The 13,080-nt window shown below is 36.8% G+C and overlaps 1 non-coding gene across 1 annotated transcript; it reads right to left on the bottom strand.

Moving 5' to 3' along the window:
• Positions 1 to 1,785: 1,785 nt before the first annotated feature.
• Positions 1,786 to 1,890, bottom strand: LOC112613641. Its single transcript, XR_003116972.1, has one exon. It is a non-coding gene; the product is annotated as a U6 spliceosomal RNA (small nuclear RNA).
• Positions 1,891 to 13,080: the final 11,190 nt, after the last annotated feature.

Below are 13,080 nucleotides of genomic sequence, written 5' to 3'. Positions count from 1 at the left end.
TTCCTTTTTTTCTACTTCTACTATATTGGGGTCATGGAATTGAAATTAGTCCTATTCTTTGGGATTTTTAAAGCCATGTGCGTGGGTGTCTGGGTGTGGAATTCTCATTATCCCATGGATATTTGAAGACTGTTTAGTTTTGTTGTTTGATGTAACTATATAGATGCAGATATATGTAGATTTAGATTTAGACAAAGAATCAACCTTTTCTGCAACATTTTTTAATTTTCTCTATGTTTATTATCCGCCTGATCTGTTACAATCTGAGAGGAGAATGTCACATTATTGTCACGTAGTTTTTGTTTGTTGTTGTTATCGTTTTTTGAGATGGAGCCTGTCACCCAGGCTGGAGTACAGTGCCGTGATCTTGGCTCACTGCAACCTCGGCCTCCTGGGTTCAAGTGATTCTCCTGCCTCAACCTCCTGAGTAGCTGGGATTACAGGTGCCCACCACCATGCCAGGCTAATTTTTTTGTATTTTTAGTAGTGACAGAGTATCGCCATGTTTGTCAGGCTGGTCTCGAACTCCTGATCTCAGGTGATCCACCCACCTTGTCTTCCCAAAGTGCTAGGATTACAGGCTTGAGCCACCGTGCCTGGCCTGTCATGTAGTTTTACTTGATATATTTTTGTGCCACATTGCAAAAGGAATTAAGAATTCATTAATTGTATAAGAACTATGTGATTCTCATATGTTCTTGGTTAAGTAAATATTTTATCAGTATAAAACAATTGGCAGGGCACAGTGGCTCACGCATATAATCCCAGTTCTTTGGGAGGCCAAGACGGGAAGATCAATTAAGCCTAGGAGTTCGAGACCAGCCTGAGCTACATAGTGGGACCCCACCCTGACAAAGAATTAACAAATTAGCCAGGCGTAGTAGAGCATGCCTGTAGTCCTAGCTACTTGGGAGGCTAAGACAGGAGGATAGCTTCAGCCCAGGAGTTCACGGTTACAGTCAGCTATGAACAAACCACTATATTCCAAGCCTGGGCAATAGAGAAATACCTTCTTAAAAATAATAATTAAAAAACTCACTTTATCTTCCTTATTGTTGGTTTCACAGAATTTCCTACCATACTGTAATGGGGCAAAAATTAATAAAACCACACTAGTGAGCATGCTCATTAACTAACTCATTCATATGGTGAGTAGAATTATAAATTGTGCTCTTCTTGGAGTGAAATATGTTAACATATTTTGAAATTATAAAAATGCTGATCTTGGCCTGGGGTGGTGGCTCATGCCAGTAATCGCAGCACTTTGGGAGGCTGAGGCAGGAAGATCACTTGAGCCCAGGAGTTCGAGACCAGCCTGGGAAACACAGTAAGATTCCCCCATCTCTATCATCAAGAAAAATAAATAAATAAATACATAAATAAATAAATAAATAATAAAAATGCTCATCTCATTCAAAAATTGCAATGTTTATTGAGGTGATTATAGATTCACATTTAGTTGGAAGGAATAATACAGAATGATCATAGATCATATGGACTCTTTTCCTAGTCTCCCCCAATGATAGCATCTTAAAAACTACAGTATAATTTCACAATCTGATACTAACAATGATACATCTCAGCACCCTCAGTCAGATGTCTCCAGTTTTACTTATGCTCAATGGTGTGTGTGTGTGTGTGTGTGTGTGTGTGTGTGTAGTTCTGTACAACTTAATCCCATGTGTAGGTTCATGTATTAATATTTACCACCACAGTCAAGATACAGAACACCACTTGGTGAAAACACTATCCTTCATCCATTGAATGGATTTTAAGCCGTTGTAAAAAAATATGGAGCACTTCATGAATTTGCATATTATCTTTGCGTAGAGGCCGTGCTAATCTTCTTTGTATTATTCCAAACTTTTATTATATGCACTACCAAACTGAGGCCTGCTCCTACCTTTTGACTTACCAATGCCACTTATGTAAATAAGTTTCTGAAGATAAGTTATGTTCTGTAGGCTATTTAATGCAATAATACTTATAACAGCAAATAAGAGGAAGGAGGCATGTCCAAAAATAGTAGATAGAAAAAAATGTATTTGTTAACTATTGCTGTGTAACAAAGTATTCCAAAGTGTAATGACTCACTAAAACAGCATTTATTATATCACCATGTGTGTCATATCTGGGTGTGGCTCGTCTGGGACCTCTAAATGGGGGTCTCTCACAAGACTGCTCTCAGGTGGTAGCTGAGGCTGGGGTTTCCTCTGAAGGTTCAACTGAAGAAGAATCTACGTCCAAGCTCATTTATATAGTTGTTGGTAGGATTCAGTTCCAAGGGTCTCAGTTCCTCTCTGGCTGTTTTAAGAGCCTTTGCTCTTAAAACATTTATTGCTATGTGGGCCTCTCCATATTGCAGCTTACATCATCATAATGAGCAAGACAAGAGAGTGCAAGAGACTGCTACCAGTGTTTCATAATCTAATCATAGAAGTGCTTTCCCATTCATTTTTCTGTGTTCCACTCATTAAAAGCAAGTTGCTAGGTCCAGCCCACACTCAAGAGAAAGGGATTCCATACGAGTGGGAATACCAGGAGGTGAGATTTGGGGGATCTATGTCAGAAGCTTCTTATTGTAATAAGTAAATTATTACACATTCATACTATTATGTACTATGCAAACATTGAATTTTCTACAGTAATTACATTGGGTATAGGGCATGTTGTCATAAGAAATGAAAAGAGCTTCTGTAACTTGGAACTCAATATCAAGTATTCTAAAATATGTGAAACATAAATCCCAAAAGAAGATGAGGAAAATAGTGTACAGATAAAAGTCTTTGAGGAAATAATGACTGAAAATATCTCAAATTAAGTCAAAAAATATAAAACTTCAGATCCAAGAGCTTAATGATCCTCCAGGAGGATAAAATCAAAGTAAATCACACCAAGGAACATCATATTCTAACTGCTGGAAATTCATGATAAAGAGGGAAAACATTAAACAAACCAGAGTGCTATGGTTTGGTTGCCTGTTTCCTCCAAACCTCATGTTGACATTTAATTCACAGCATTGGAGGTGGGGCTAATGGGAAGTGTTTGGGTCATGGGAGCAAATTCCTCATGAATTGATTACTGCCCTGTCTCAAGGTGAGAGAATTCTACCTCTAATAGCTCCTTAAAGAACTGGTTGTTAAAAAGAGCCCAGCACCTCCCCTATCCCTTGCTTCCCCTCTCCCCACATGATCTTGGCTCCCCTCTGCCTTCTGCCAGAAATGGAAGCAGCCTGAGGCCCTCATCAGATACAGATGCCCAATCTTGAACTTTCCAGCCACCAGAAGCATGAGCCAAATAAACCTCTTCTTTTAATAAATTACCCAGCATCAGGTATTCCTTTACAGCAACACAAAATGGGCTGAGACACAGAGGGGAAAAAGACTCTTACTTATAGAAAAATAAAGATAAGCATAATAACTTATCTCTCTTCAGAGATATTGTAAGCCAGAGACAATGGAATAACACCTTTAAAATGCTGAAAGAAAATCCTGTCAACCTAGAAGCATACATCCAGTAAAAATACCCCTCAAAATGGAAAGAAAAATAAAGACTTTTTAGATGAACAAAAGTAACAGAATAATCACAAGTTGATCTGTTACACAGAAATGTTTAAGATACTTCTTCAGGCTGAAAGGAACTGATAGAAGATTGCAACGTGAAGGAATAAGTCTATATGAAGGAATAAAAGACCTAGAAATGGCAAATATATGGATTAAATATGAAATACTTTTTCTTCATTTCTTAATTCCTTAAACTACATTTGAATATTAGAAGAAAGAAAATAACATTACATGGTGGCATTTTAACATATGTGAAAGTAAAATGTATGACGATCATAATAGAAAGAATGAGATGGTGATTACAGAAAGCACATGAAGCTACTGAAACTAACAAAGAGATTTAGACAAAAGCAAATAGAGGGGAAAAATAAAATGCTAGAAATTCTCAATCCAAAAATGGAAAAAAGGAGCAATAAGCGAATAGAAAATAAATATAATGGTAGATTTAAAGCCAACCATGCCAATAATAATATAAAATGTTGTTAATATTATACTAAAAATATAAGACCAAGCAATGCCAATAATAATATAAAATGTTGTTAATGTTACACTAAAAATATAGAAACAAGCAATATGCTAAGTGTGTCTACAAGAAATACTCTTTAAATATAAAGAAGTAGGTAAGTTAAAAATAAAAGGAGGTAAAAAGTCATGTAAACAACATGCATGAAAAGAAAATACAACTGTATTATAAGCAAAGTAAACTTTAAGACAAAGAATAGTCATAAAGATAAAGGGAGATATTTTATACCAATAAAGTATCAATTAATCAAGAAGGCATAACAATCCTAAATGAGTCAACATATAAACAGTTATTCAAAATACATTAGGCAAATTTAACAAAACTACTAGAAGAAACAGACAAATTTACAATCATAACTGAAGACTTTATTTTTGCTCCAATAGTTAATAAAACAAATAGACAAAACAACTGTAAGGAAAAAAGAATATCTGAATATTATCAAACAATTTAACCTATTGAGCTGTATATATCCAAGAAACCATACATACTTTTTTCAAGTGCACTTGGAACATTCACCAAGACAGACCATCTGTTAAGAAATTAAAGAAGACACAATAAATGTTATGCATTGAAATTACATAGTATTTTCTCTATGATGAAATTAAATACAGTTAAAATAGAAGTTAACAAATACAAAATATGTTTTTTAAAAACACTACTGTGTTGGAAAGTTAAACAAAATCTTCCAAGTATGCCATGAATTTTAAAAAGTACAAGGTAAATTTTTAAATATTTTAAATGAAATAGTAATAAATTCATAGTATTTTCAAATTTATGAGATACATATAAGGTAGAACTTGAAGTAATTTTATACCTTTAATTGCTTATGTTAGAAACACGGAAACATTTTAAAATAAAAAAATCTAATCTTTCAACCTAAAAAGAAGGACAAATTCAATAAAAATTTAATAGAAGTAAGGAAATAATAAAGACATCAAAGGTAATCAATAAAGTAGATTATTTCTTTGAAATGGTAATAAAACTAGCAAGACTGACCAAGGAAAAGCACAAACACATATTCAACACCAGAAATAAAATAGGAGACATTACTACAGATTCTACAGACATTAAAAGGCTAATACAGGGCTAGTATGCCAAGAAATTTGACAGTTTGGATGAAATTTGACAATTTGGATTAAAATATATTAGAAATGCACAATTATTCAAGCATATCCAACAAAAAGAGAAAATATAATTAGTTTCATATATAGTAATGAAATTAAATTCACCAGTATAACCTTCTCACCATTAAAACCCTCTCAGATGACTTCACTGATAAGTTCTCTTGTGTATTTATAGAATAAATAATACAAATTATTCACAAACTCTTTCAGAGAGTAGAAGAGGAGAAAATATTTTCCATGTCATTTTATAGAGCCAGCAAAAGCCTTATACCAAAATTAGACTGTACAAGAAAAGAACACTGGGCCGGGCATGGTGGCTCATGCCTGTAATCCTAGCACTTTGGGAGGCTGAAGTGGGCAGATCATGAGGTAGGAGATCGAGACCTCCTGGCTAACATGGTGAAACCCTATCTCTACTAAAAATACAATTAACTAGGTATGGTGGCAGCGCCTGTAGTCCCAGCTACTCGGGAGGCTGAGGCTGGAGAATCACTTGAACCTGAGAGGCAGAGGTTGCAGTGAGCCGAGATTGCACCACTGCACTCCAGCCTGGGCGACAGAGCAAGACTCTGTTAAAAAACAACAACAACAACAACAACAAAAACAAGAACAGTACAGATAAATATCCCTCATTAACATCGATGATAAAATTTTGTACTAAATACTATAATATTTAATTTAACAACATATGAAAACAATAATACATCTCAAATAAATGAGATTATCCCCCAAATACGGGGCTGGTTTAACATTTTGGTGCACAATTCACCACATTAAAAAATGAAGCAGAAGTACTATAAGATTATCTCAGTAGACTCAGAAGAAAAACCTTTGGTAAAATTCAACACCACCGCTTTTCAGCAAAATAGAAGTAGTAGGAAGCTTCCTAAATTTGGTCATGGGCTTCTGCAGAACTCACAACCAACAAAGTTACTTCAAGTTAGACAATTGATAGATTTTCAGCTAATCAGAAGAAAGGCAAGAATGTTTCCTCTCCTTGTACTGAAATTCCCAGTCATTTTTGTATATGAAGAAAATCCTAAGGAAATTACAAAGAGAACAATATTACCTGGACTAATACATGAATTTAGCAATGTCACAATATACACTCTAAATAATACAAATAAATTATATTTCTATATAATAGCTATAAAAATTAGATTATACAATTTGAAAACCATACTCAATAGACATAAAATACTTAGAGATAAATTTAGCAATAGATGTACAAGAAATTTACATGAAAAACAACATATAATCTCTAAGAGAAATTTTAAAATAGCTAAATAAAGATCTGTACCTACTTCATGAATTGAAATTCTCAATACTTCCAAGATGTCATTTCTTCCCAAATTGATCTATTGATTCAATTCCATGCCAAGCAAAATCCAACAAGCCTTTTTTAAAAAGAAATTGAAAAGCTGTTTCTACAATTTATGTAAAAATACATCTAGTAGAGCCAAAGCAATTTTTTAAAAGAAGAACAAAGGCTTTCAAGATTGTTTTATAAAGTAATAATAGAAAAGGTACTGTGGCTTCTGCATAAGGAGAGACAAAAAAAAATCAATGAAACACAATAAAGAATCTAGAAATAAACTCAAATCTATAGGGTCAATAGATGTTTGACAAAGGCACTGAAGTAATTCTTATTGCAATAATAGTCTTTTCAACAAAACATTCTGAAATATCTCAATATCTCTATGGAAAAAAATCTTTTACTCCTATCCTCCATCACGGACAATAATTAATTCAAAGTAAACAACAGACCTAAACCTAAAAGTTAAAACTACAAAGCTCCTAGAAGAAAACGTAAGAGAGTATTTTCATGACTTCAAGGCAGGCAAAGATTTCTCAGGGAAAGGAAACCCAAAAGCATGTAACAGAAAAAAAAAATGAACTCCATCAGATTAAAAACATCCACTTATCACAGGACATTGATAAATGAATGAATGGGATAGCCAAAGACAAGGGAAACGTCAAATGTGTCAAATGGCTTATATTTAGAATATAAAGAAATCCTACTCTACAGTAAGACAGAGTAAAAGATTTAAACATGTATTTCACAAAGAAAGATACAGGAATGGCCAATTTCATCAGGGACATATATATTAAAACCCTGGTAAGACACCGCTTCAAACCTTAGAAGGGCTACAATTAAATGACACCATGTCAAAAGCTGACAATGAGGAGCACCTGGAATTCTCATGCACCGATGGTGGTAGAGAAAAATGGCGTAGCCATTTTGGACACTGCTAGGACGGTTTCTTATAGCATTACACATACACATCCCCCGTGACCCAGGATTGCATTCCTTGACGTTTATCTAGGAGAAATTAAACTATATGTCCCTCAAAATCTTGCACAACAATGTTAATAGAAGCAGCAAATATAACAAAAAAGGAAGCAACAATAGAACAGACAAATAAATTGTGGTATTTTCATACAATGTGTACCACTCAGTGATTAAAAAAAGATACTAATACATGCAAAATATGGAAGAATTTCAAAACCATCATTCTTACTAGAGAAGACAGACAAAATAATGCATACTATATGATTCCATTTATGTGACTTTTAAAACAGATACGATGAATCCATGATGATAAAAATCAGAACCATGGTTTTCTCTGAAAAGAGGGGCTGATAATGTACTGGGAAGGGACATGAAAGAACTTTCCGGAGTGTGGAAATGGACTATATCTTAATATGGATGTGTGTCACTGTAGGGTGCATATTTTTCAAAACTGATCAAACTGTATATTTAAGACCTATGCATTTCACTGTACACTAATTATAGAGCAATACAAATTTTAAAATCTTAACCGATAATCCTATCTCTTTTTGGCAAACTCCTGCTCATTAATTGCAGTCCTCAAAATGAACCCTTTCCCCCGGCCCCAAAAACTCATTTTGCAGCTGCTATCCTGCCAAGAGAATGAAATGGCAAACTCCCGTCTAATGTAGTTTCATATGCATTTTTTTCTTCAAACACATTCTCTTGCACCTGCAACACTGCACTATATAAAAAGAATAGATAAGAAAACCAGATGGAATCTCATCCAAATTTATTACTAAAGATAGTTCCCAAGTGAATGGCAGTACCACCTCTCCTTCATAGCCAGGCAGACATAGCAGTTCGAGCATCTCTTTCTGAGTAGTGTAAACACTTCTCCTGTTTGAAAGTTTATTAAGTCTTCATTAAATTTTGATATTGTCCTGGCTGCAAGTGCGAGCTGGTTCATACACTTGAAAGAGCAAATGCTCAAACTGTCCACTATATTTGGTCGGCAAAGGTCCATCCCATTTTTTCCTCCAGCCCAGTCAAAATTCTCTGGAGTCTCAAACTTACAGAACCCTAGACAGAGAAATGTCTAAGAAAGGGGTTATTATAAGCATCTCAAGAAACTCACTACCTTTAACATTGCAGCCATTTGCATCAGTAACATCAAGGTTTGAGTCTCTTCAAATTAAATTTTCCAGCCATGTTGATCAATTATTTTAAAAGACTGGAAAAATCTATTTCTAAAATCTTTTTTCAATGTTCCTGGGTACATGTGCAGGACTTGCAGGTTTGTTATATAGGTAAAACACGTACCAGGGTGGTTTGTTGCATCTATCAATCCATCACGCAGGTATTAAGCCCAGCATGCATTAGCTCTTTTCCCTAATGCTCTCCCCCTGCCCCTGCCAACAGGCTCCAGTGTGTGTCGTTCCCCTCCCTGTGTCGATGTGATCTCATTGTTCAGCTCTCATTTAAGTGAGAACATGTAGTGTTTAGTTTTCTGTTCCTGCATCAGTTTGCTGAGGATGATGGCTTCCAGCTTCATCAATGTTTCTGCAAAGGACATGATCTCGTTCCTTTTATGACTGCATAGTATTCCGTGGTGTATATACGCCACATTTTTTTTATCCAGTGTATCATTGATGGGCATTTGGGTTGATTCCATGTCTTTGCTATTGTGAATAGTGCTGCAATGCACACACACATAACCCCATTAAAATGTGGACAAAGGAAATAAACAAACACTTCTCAAAAGAAGACATACATACAGCCAGCAAACATGCAAAAAAAAAAAAAAAAAACTCAACATCACTGATCATTAGAGAAATGCAAATAAAAACCACAATGAGATACCATCTCATGCCAGTCAGAACAATGATAATTAAAAAGTCAAGAAACAACGGATGCTGGTGAGGTGGTGGAGAAGTGGGAACGCTTTTACACTGCTGGTGAGAATGTAAATTAGTTGATTTCTAAATTTTTAAGCAGGATAAGTAAATTGCAACCAATAATGTTCAGCTTCTGGTGGAATTCTCAGTAAATTCCATTCCTCATTCTCCAAAGAAAAACATGTTGGTAGCCCCCATCAATCCACCTTAGTAGATCCAGAAGTCCTAGCACCTCCAAACTCTAATACTAGTTGAATGCAAATTATTAATTTCATAGTAAAACCAATATGAAGATGATAATAAAAAGAAATCATTATGTTCTCTCAGATACATTCTTTCCATGCTTACAACTAATATCTGTCTCCTGAGAATCTGTTAGCTTGCATCAATTCTTGCTACTTTGGAATGAATTAGGGCCCAGTGCATTGGGATTGGCGAAAAAGAGAATTCCTGAAGACTGGCAAGTACACTCCTGCTACCTCCTTCTTGAAACCACTCCAACCCCAGCTCTTTATCTGATTGGGTTAGGGAGACTAGGTCTGATCTGACATGGGATGTCATGATGTGATGGGAGTCAGGAAATCTGTCTCAACTCTGCCACTGTGTAACCATGGGTAAGCCCTTTGTTTTCACTCCCCCACATTGCCTTATCTGACAGTCTCTCATTTGGCTTGGCTAAGAATTATAGGAGTCATTTTGTGTAAAGATTCCTGAAAATATAAACCAATCATGGGGACTCTCCTTAACATTCCACCATCAAACTTTCAAACATACTGCATCTGTTGCCATCTTCCCTTTTTCCTTCCTGTTGCAGTGAGCAGCTCTTCTTGCACCTAAGGCCAACTAATCCACCTACACTTCTACACTTGGGATCTCAGCCTCTTCTGTCTTCTAAGACAGTGGTTCTTTTTTTTTTTTTCTTTTTGAGATGGAGTCTCGCTCTGTCTCCCAGGCTGGAGCGCAGTGGTGCGATCTTGGCTCACTGCAAGCTACACTCCCAGGTTCACACCTTTCTCCTGCCTCAGCCTCCCCAGTAGCTGGGACTACAGGCACCCGCCACCATACCTGGCTAATTTCTTGTATTTTTAGTAGAGATGGGGTTTCACCGTATTAGCCAGGATGGTCTCTATCTCCTGACCTCGTGATCCGCCTGCCTCGACCTCCCAAAGTGCTGGGATTACAGGCGTGAGCCACCACGCCTGGTCAAGACAGTGGTTCTTAATCCCAGCTGCACGTTAATCACCTAATGAGCTTCTATTGAACACACACACACACACACACACACACACACACACACCCCATGCCCCAACCTCCCTCCAGAAAGGAACTGTGGGGGATAGGAATAGAAGCTTGGACATCAACATTTTTTCAAAGTTCTCCAGGAAATTTGAATGCACAACCAGAATTGAGAAACTCTAACCTAGAAAAATTGTGCAATCCATTATTGTTTCTGCGGGCACTGGTTCCTTCCCACCATGCATTTAAACACAACTAAGTCCCCTATTACAAAAGTCCCTCCCTAAATCCCTCCACCCCTCTCTAACTATCGCCCAACTCTCTCCTCACAATATATTGCCATTTGTACTTGTTTCATTCGATTTTCTTAAACCTTAAACCTGTTGTCATTTTTGTCACCTACTTCTTTCTCACTTCCATAAAATCCATAAACTCTACCCAAGATATTTCTTGAGTATACTCCTTTTTCTCCACTTTCATTGCCTTCTCTCCAGTTCAAATCATCAACTTCTCTCCATGATTTGCTGTAGCTAGTGGCCTCCATCTAGGTTTTCCTCTATCCACTTGGTCTGAACCACATCCTCACGCATACATCACAGAACACGAGAGAAATTTTATAGTGGCACAACCCACATCATGAGTTTCTTTCATACTTCAACTCTTGCAATGCTTCTGTACATTCAAAGACGTCATTAAAAAGTGAATAGATAAGCCATAGACTGGAAGAATATATTACAACAACAACACGCACACACACAAAACACAGTACACACCCACAAAACACAACACATGCAACACACACACACACACACATATATATTTGTATCTGGATACAAATAATTAGGTCCAGAATATTTGAATAGTGTTTAGAAATTCAAAAAGAGAAAGCAATCAGACCAATAGAAAAAAATGCAAAGCAGCCATTTACAAAAATGGCTTGGTATTAATCAGAGAAATGCAGTTGAAACTATAACAACACACCAATTCCCTCCTCCAAAATGGGATGATATTAGAAAGTCTGGCGATATCAAGCATTGGCAATAGGAATTAAAATAGGCTGCTGGAGAGTATACAAACAGATACAACCACTCTGCAGAACAATTAAATTTAAAAACATGCATACCCTGTAACCCAACATTTCTACTCCTAGCTTTCAACTAAGAAAAATGTTTACATACATATATAAATATGTAGCTATGAGAAGGTTTATGGCAGCATGGTTTATAGTAGCAAAGAAAAAAAGATGTTATAGAGTCATCAAAGGAGAATAACAATTCCTGCAATGGAATACTATGCAGCAGTGAAAATGCATGGGTCATAGAAAAGGAAATCATTGAGAATGAATATAATAAACATGATGTACAGCAGGTGCAAGTGACAGAAGATATCAGACAGTGTGATCATTTCATAAAGCCTAAAGGAAATAAAAATCTGTATTTGCCTAGAGATGTGTACATATTATCATAGCTTTCACTAAAAGGAGTGTGAAGTTAGGACTTGAATGATCTGTAGATCATTTATTTGGGAGGGGATCCCAGAAAATAATTGTAGAGGAGAGGGAAGCAACAGGGAAGGGAAGGCAGCCAATAAGAAGTGTGTTACTTAGCCAGCTAGTCATTGGCAGTTATTCCTGCAGGGAAATTCTATGCCCTGGGATAGCTCATCAGAGTTAGGAGAGACCTGGGGTATTTATACACCAACTCCTGTCCATCTTTTTCTGAGAGCTGCAGAGGAAGAAGAATTAATCCCCAACACTTCTAGTCTCATTCAATGGTGGCCAAGTAGCCTCTGGTGGCCAGGGAAAACCCTCAGGCAAAACAACAATGACAATAAATTGTTAGTTGATCCTTAATGCACTAAAATGAATGAGGTGAGGAAATGTGGCTGGAACTCTTGACAGTGGCTGCCATATGAGCTAAGAGCATACAAACAAGCAGAAGAATGAGAATGCCGTATCCAGAATAGATTAATTTTGAGAGATAAGAAGGGGGATTAACCAAGGAGAGATATGTCAATGTAACTACTTTTATTATTATTTTTTTATTTCCTGGACTTTTAGGTGGGTATCTGTAGGAAACAGCCTGCAGCCTGGATTGAGTAAATGGAGAGGCTGTTTGTAAAGGTGAGATCGGGATATTGGGAGATCACAGGGATATTGGGGGTTTAAACACTGACTGGGCACAAGGGGAAAGGGCAGAGAGAAGTTGCAGAAACCCAGAACCAGAAGGAACCTGGATGAAAGGAGGGAGCCGGGGCGTAAATACCCCTTCACTTTTCTTGCATCCTCCAATCTCCTTTACTCACACCCAGCACGAAGCCAGAGGTGGCCAGAGGAGTCACCCTTCCAGGCACAGAGTGGGTGGGGAGGGTGGAGAGTTGACCTGGAGGCAAAGAGAAGCTGTTGAGCACAGTTGGTGTTAGCTGCTATTTTTATACATATTTTTGAATACCTCCAATGTAGCTG

This window comes from Theropithecus gelada, chromosome 19 (genome assembly GCF_003255815.1).
Source record: "Theropithecus gelada isolate Dixy chromosome 19, Tgel_1.0, whole genome shotgun sequence".
NCBI lineage: Eukaryota > Metazoa > Chordata > Mammalia > Primates > Cercopithecidae > Theropithecus > Theropithecus gelada.
The sequence above is the reverse complement of the archived record's forward strand: the minus strand, read 5'-3'. Positions and strand labels throughout refer to the sequence as shown.